The following is a 6,143-nucleotide window of genomic DNA, read 5'->3' as shown; positions in this document are numbered from 1 at the left end:
ACATATATATATATATATATACAGAGTGTCTTAAAATTTTTTTATCAAATACTTTTTGTAATTATAAATTGAAAGTTACAATATCGCCTTCATTAACACTATCTAAGGTAACTAATTTATGATTAAAACTTTTTAAATGTTGTTCAACATAGTAACATTTGTCAAAATTAGGTTTTTTGAAGATTGTTCCTTTTATATAAATTTTTACGCTAAACTGAAAATAGGAGGGGCAATCTTGAAAGGACAAACGAATAAGACCAATAAATAGATCTTTCTAAATCTTACAACTTTTACTCGAACTACTTTTCTATACAATTGACATCTTTCAAAGTTTTTTTAGAGTTTCCATATTTCTTCCTTACTCTGTATATGTATACTGAATATTTATAAGTTAAGACACTGATTTTTCTCACATTACAATTCAATAAATAGCTGAAAACAAGAAGTATATAATGTAGAAAATATTATAAAAAGAATTATTTAACTCACATCTTAATTATTTTCAATATTTTGAAAATAATTCGCTAAAATCGCTGAAAATTGTTGAGATCTATATTAGTTAACTTGTTTTAATATATCATATTTTAAACAAAATGTATAAATTTCAGAATATTGTAATTTTATGTTGGACTCTTTGTGCTGCTTGCAACATTTTGGTGCTATTTGGTCTTTACAAACGACAAATATCCGTTCTGTCTACTGCTATCTATGTTGCATTAAGTAGAACAGTTTGGGCCATAGGCATAGCATGGATTGTAATATGTGTAATGTGTTGTACTGAGCATGGAGGTTAGTTGATTTGATAATAGTATTCAATAGATAAAAAATAATCAAAATATTCTGACTCAAGAACTTTTTAAAAATAAAGATTGTCAGAAAGGAAAGACTACGAAGTAAAACTCGTTGTTAAGTGCTAATGATTAATCTACATTTATCAGTTCATATAAACATTAAATCATACAAACGTGTCAATCTCTTTATCAGATCCTTGATGTAAAATATAATAATTAAGCTAATTGAAAGTAACAATAAAAATAAATATAAAAGAGTTGCAATCGTAGACGTTACAATCGCTTTTGGTAGTCGTAACGCCGCCAATCTCGTTTCTTACGCTGAAATTTGCTTTTATTTCCCATCACAAGGATTTATAAGTCTCTGAAGCAATAATCGACCGCCAACGACAATTAACCAACAACTACAAAAAAAGGAATTTCCACCAATTTGCATAACACAGGGATACGAATACAATAAATTTCATATTTTCTTTTGTAATAATATTTTGACTCTTGATGCAACATACGATATTGTACTAGTATACTATTATATTTTCTGGCTTGGTTTTTAAAAATATTGTGTTTACATCATCAATATGTTTACGTAACTTCAACTGTTACGTAACCAAGATTGATTATGTAATCAAAACTGTTCTTCAATTCTTTTTCAATTGATATCATAGTTAAATCGCATGATTTACCACGTCTGCGTCATTGTATTTCTCAGATAATATTTTATTATTTTTAATTTTGAAAAAGATTCCTCTGCAGTTGCCATAGACATTGGCGCAATTAATAAAATCTGTAACGCTATTGCTAAATTTAAAAAGATTTCCAGAAAATCACTTTAGCTAATTCATTTAAAATATCAAGTAAAGTAGAGCTTTATATTTACAGAAGTAGCGCTGGCTATGTTTATGTCATTAATATTAAAACTGTTTGTAAATTTGTGTTTTCTTTCGATGGAAGAATTAAGAAGATATTGAACGAGATTGCATTAAAATTAAAAATTGGCGTTACATATATAGCATAAATTGTAAATGGTAATAGAATTTATTTTCCACTGCAATCATTTGGAATAACATCTATCAAAAATCTATTGTCGTATGAACTTGCCTCAGTAAATCGATGCCGATTTTGCAGTAATCTTTATGTACAATCTACAACTTACTTAGTCCACATAATTGCAGTAGGTTTACAATTTTCCTTACATTCTTTTTAAATTGTCGTTTGATAAATTAGTTATCTCAAACATAATGGGAAGTAATGAGGCATTATGTTTGAGATAACTAATTTATCAGACGACAATTTAAATTCCGAGATCTCGGAGTGATCTTTAGCGTCGATAGATATAAGGCTTAATAAGCATTTTTGTAACAGAAAATAATAAATCATAACAGAGCAATGTTATAATTTAGAAAAAAAATGTATTCTTATCAAACGCTTTATTACAGGCATTGTTAAGCAGCTCTTATCATGCAAAATCTGGATTCCTCTTAGCAGACTTACATACTGCGCTTATCTTTTAAATCCTTTTATCATACTTTCGATTAATTTGCATAGTGAAACATCTACTCATTTTGAAGTGCTATCCATAGTAAGTACACAAACAACCAAAACCTTAATCAAATTAAATATATTGATTGTTACAATTTTTAGGGCGCTACGATCATAGGATACTTGATGATTACTTATTTATGTGCATATGCATTGTCTTTAATGGCAGAGTTACCGTATATCCTATTAATGCAAATGTTCAGACAATCAAGAGTAAAAGGAACATAAGATTATAATTTCGCATACATGATTGCGAAAAAAATACTGTAGTAATACTGTAATATTGTAATAATACTGTAATAATACTGTAATATTGTAATAATATTATAATATTGTAATAATTGTAAATAAAATTCGTTAAAGCAAAATTGAATTTTAGATGTTTGTCCTTCTATACATTTATGTGAAATCATATTCGACTGCGATAGAGCTAAGGAATAAACTAAGTACGATTTGCATGAACTATTTGGAAGGAACAAGATCTAAAATAAATATAAGTTTAATAAATTAAATGATATTTTTAAACTATTGAGTATTGCGAAGAATTGATTTAAATTTTAGGGATACAGAGCCATGTGCAAAAGTATTAGGCACTAACAATTTTCTCGCATTTTATGAAAAGTTAAATATCTTGAAGAAAAGAAATCTCAAAGAGGTTTTTGACTACGCATTAAAGCGTAAAGAAATCTACGGTCTTACTATGTTAGAAATCTACGGTGTTACTACGTTAACAGAAAAAATTCAAAGACGAACTTTTTGTCCACACACACGCACACACACACACACACACACACACATGCGCGCGCGCACACGCACGGCCGCGCACATACGCATAGTTACATTCGTGGCACGCTCGTTCATTTTATACTCGTACGACAAACTCGTGCGCGTCTCACGGGAAATAAGACACATTTTTAAACAAGGACAAAAATATTTATATTCAAACGTGTTAAATGTTAAAATTTCCGTACATGAGGCGAGAAAGAATTATCTCTTTAGCAACATTATTATGACAGAGAGTTTTGACATTTTGACACATTCGAATAAAAATGTTTCTTGCTCTTGCTAAAAAAATGCGCTTTTTACTTCCACAAAACGCGTATGAGTTTGACATACGAGTATAAAAATAATAAAAATACCATAAAAACAATGTACGCATATATAGTATGCGTTTCATAAATCATTTGTCATTTGTGAATAACATTAATGTTAATTTACAATAAGTATCTAACTCTTTAATTTTCGTAAAGTCAAAGTTTTTAAGTAATACTTATCATGAAATACTTGTTAATCTCAGTGTTATCAATCGTGATCAGTATTCTCGTTATTTATTATTTGTTCGGGAAGTTTAATTTTTTTAAAAGACATAATATTATCCACATACCATCTATTCCAATACTAGGTGCCATGGCACCAATTATATTTCGCCGAATGTCATTTGTCGATTTCACCAGAAAAATATACAATTTGAATCGAGACGCAAAATACATTGGATTTTACGCTACAACGAAGCCAGTTCTTATGCTCCGTGATCCGGAAGTGATCAAGGATGTTGTTGTCAAAAATTTTGATACGTTTATCAATAATCCCGTTTTTCTTGATGCTAATGACTATGTGCTTTCACAGAATCTGTTTGGCCTTCAAAATAAAAAGTGGCGGCACGTAAAAAATCTACTATCTCCGTTCTTTAAGATGACGTCCAGTAAGATGAAGATTATGTTTACTTTTATGTCGAAACATGCTGCGGATTTTGCTGAATTGATGTCAACACTACCAGCTGACAAAAGCGACGTTAATATGAAAGATGTCTTTGATAGATATACGAATGATGTCATTGCCTTATGTATTTACGGAATGAAAATCGATTCTATAAGAGATCCCCAATAAACAAGTTTTATATTTGTGGCAAAGATATAACTTACGAGAGTGGTCCCAGAAGTACCCGACCTAACAAAGAAAACACAAAAAATTTGGGAAAAAATATCTTTATTTCTCAACATAGTCTCCTTTTAGCTCGATACACTTTTCCCAGCGATGTTCAATAGCTTCGATGGCCTGTTTATAGTAAGAACCGTTGAACTCCTCAAAATAGCCATTAACCGCAGACTCCATCTCTTCATTGTTGGTAAATCTTCTACCACCGAGCCATTTTTTCAAGTTTGGAAAGAGAAAATAATCCGAGGGGACTAAATCTGGCGAATAAGGTGCGTGGGGAAGCAATTTAAACTTTTGTACGATTTGCTTTTGTGTGTGTGTGTGTGTGTGTGTTCGATTGTGAGCAAGCGCTGCATCCACCTTGCGCACAGCTTTCTCATCTCCAAATTTTCAGCCAATATGCGATGTACAGCACTTTTTGAAATGTTTACCATGTCTGCTAGCTCGCGCACTTTCAATCGATGGTCACCCAATACCATTTTATGGATTTTCTTCACCATTTCTGGAATGGCCACCTCACTTGGTCGACCACTGCGATGTTCGTCTTCGCAGCTCGTACGGCCTCGTTTAAACTCTGCCACCCAATATTTTACTGTTGTAAACGAAGGAGCAGACTCCTCCAGAGTAGAATCCAGCTCGGCTTTGATATTGGTTGGGCTAAGACCTTTCAAACGAAAGTATTGTATCACATAACGATGACCAATTTTTTCCATTTTTGCAAATTCACCGAGATCGTCCACTATTGATGGCTGCCAAACAAATACTGAACAACGTAGCGTCTCCAAACTTCATAGTTAAGCTTTAGAAAGTTGGTGCTTTCCTCTACAGTGATTTTTTTTATATTGTCGCGCAAACCTACACTTTCTATTTCGCTGGCTTTGAAACTAGTTCAAGCGTGATGTCTTTTATAACATACAAAATCGTAGCTAATCCAAGTATTCAGGTCAAATTGCGACAAGAGATAGATGAGCTCTTGAACGAATCGGACGGAAACGTAACTTACGAGGCTGTTAATAAACTCAAATATTTAGATGCAGTAATAAAGGAAGCTCTCAGATTTTTTTCACCTTCTATTATGAAAAGAATATGTGAAGTAACTTATAAATTGCCGCCTGCATTGCCGGGTGAAAAGCCTTTCATTATAGACAAGAGCATGATTATTTGGATTCCAATTTATGCAATTCATCATGATGAGGAATATTATGACAATCCTATGAAATTTCGTCCAGAAAGATTTTTAAATAACAATCATGATCCTCCATTTTATTTTCCATTTGGATTAGGTCCGAGAATTTACATTGGCAAAAGATTCAGTTTATTGATGATCAAAGTCGTGCTATTTCATCTACTAGCGCGATGTGAATTGAAACAGTGCGCAAAAACTTCGTCAATTAAATTCAGCGAGAAAAATCTGCTAATGAAATAACAAGTACGATAGAGATTAGAAGTCGATAGCGTTATTGATTCCTAGAAATCTAATTTCTTAAGAATATCCTAGAATATAAATTTTTAGAATTTCAACAAGAAGTTATTATTCAATCAAAAAAATGTTTGTAAGTATATTATTTATAAATACTTTATTAAAAAGTTAATTAATAGGATTTTAAGAATAATAACTTGCTCTTTTCGTTTATATATATACTTGCTACTTATTTCAAATTTATTATTGATAGCAATAGATATAGTCATATTTTTCTTACTTATATGATAAACGTTATTTTAATTTTCTATAAAATTTCTTCCTTGTTACAGAATTATAAGAATTATCGAACTACATCATGTAAGCACATATATGGACGTTATAATACTGTGTGCACACACACACACACACACACACACACACACACACACACACACACACACACACACACACACACA

At 31.3% G+C, this 6,143-nt stretch overlaps 2 pseudogenes; both read left to right on the top strand.

Moving 5' to 3' along the window:
• Positions 1-2,580, top strand: part of LOC108756168 — an 8,024-nt pseudogene extending 5,444 nt beyond the window's left edge.
• Positions 2,581-3,605: 1,025 nt separating this feature from the next.
• LOC108756167 lies at positions 3,606-5,691 on the top strand (annotated as a pseudogene).
• Positions 5,692-6,143: the final 452 nt, after the last annotated feature.

This window comes from Trachymyrmex septentrionalis, unplaced genomic scaffold, assembly GCF_001594115.1.
Source record: "Trachymyrmex septentrionalis isolate Tsep2-gDNA-1 unplaced genomic scaffold, Tsep1.0 scaffold97, whole genome shotgun sequence".
NCBI lineage: Eukaryota > Metazoa > Arthropoda > Insecta > Hymenoptera > Formicidae > Trachymyrmex > Trachymyrmex septentrionalis.
The sequence above is the reverse complement of the archived record's forward strand: the minus strand, read 5'-3'. Positions and strand labels throughout refer to the sequence as shown.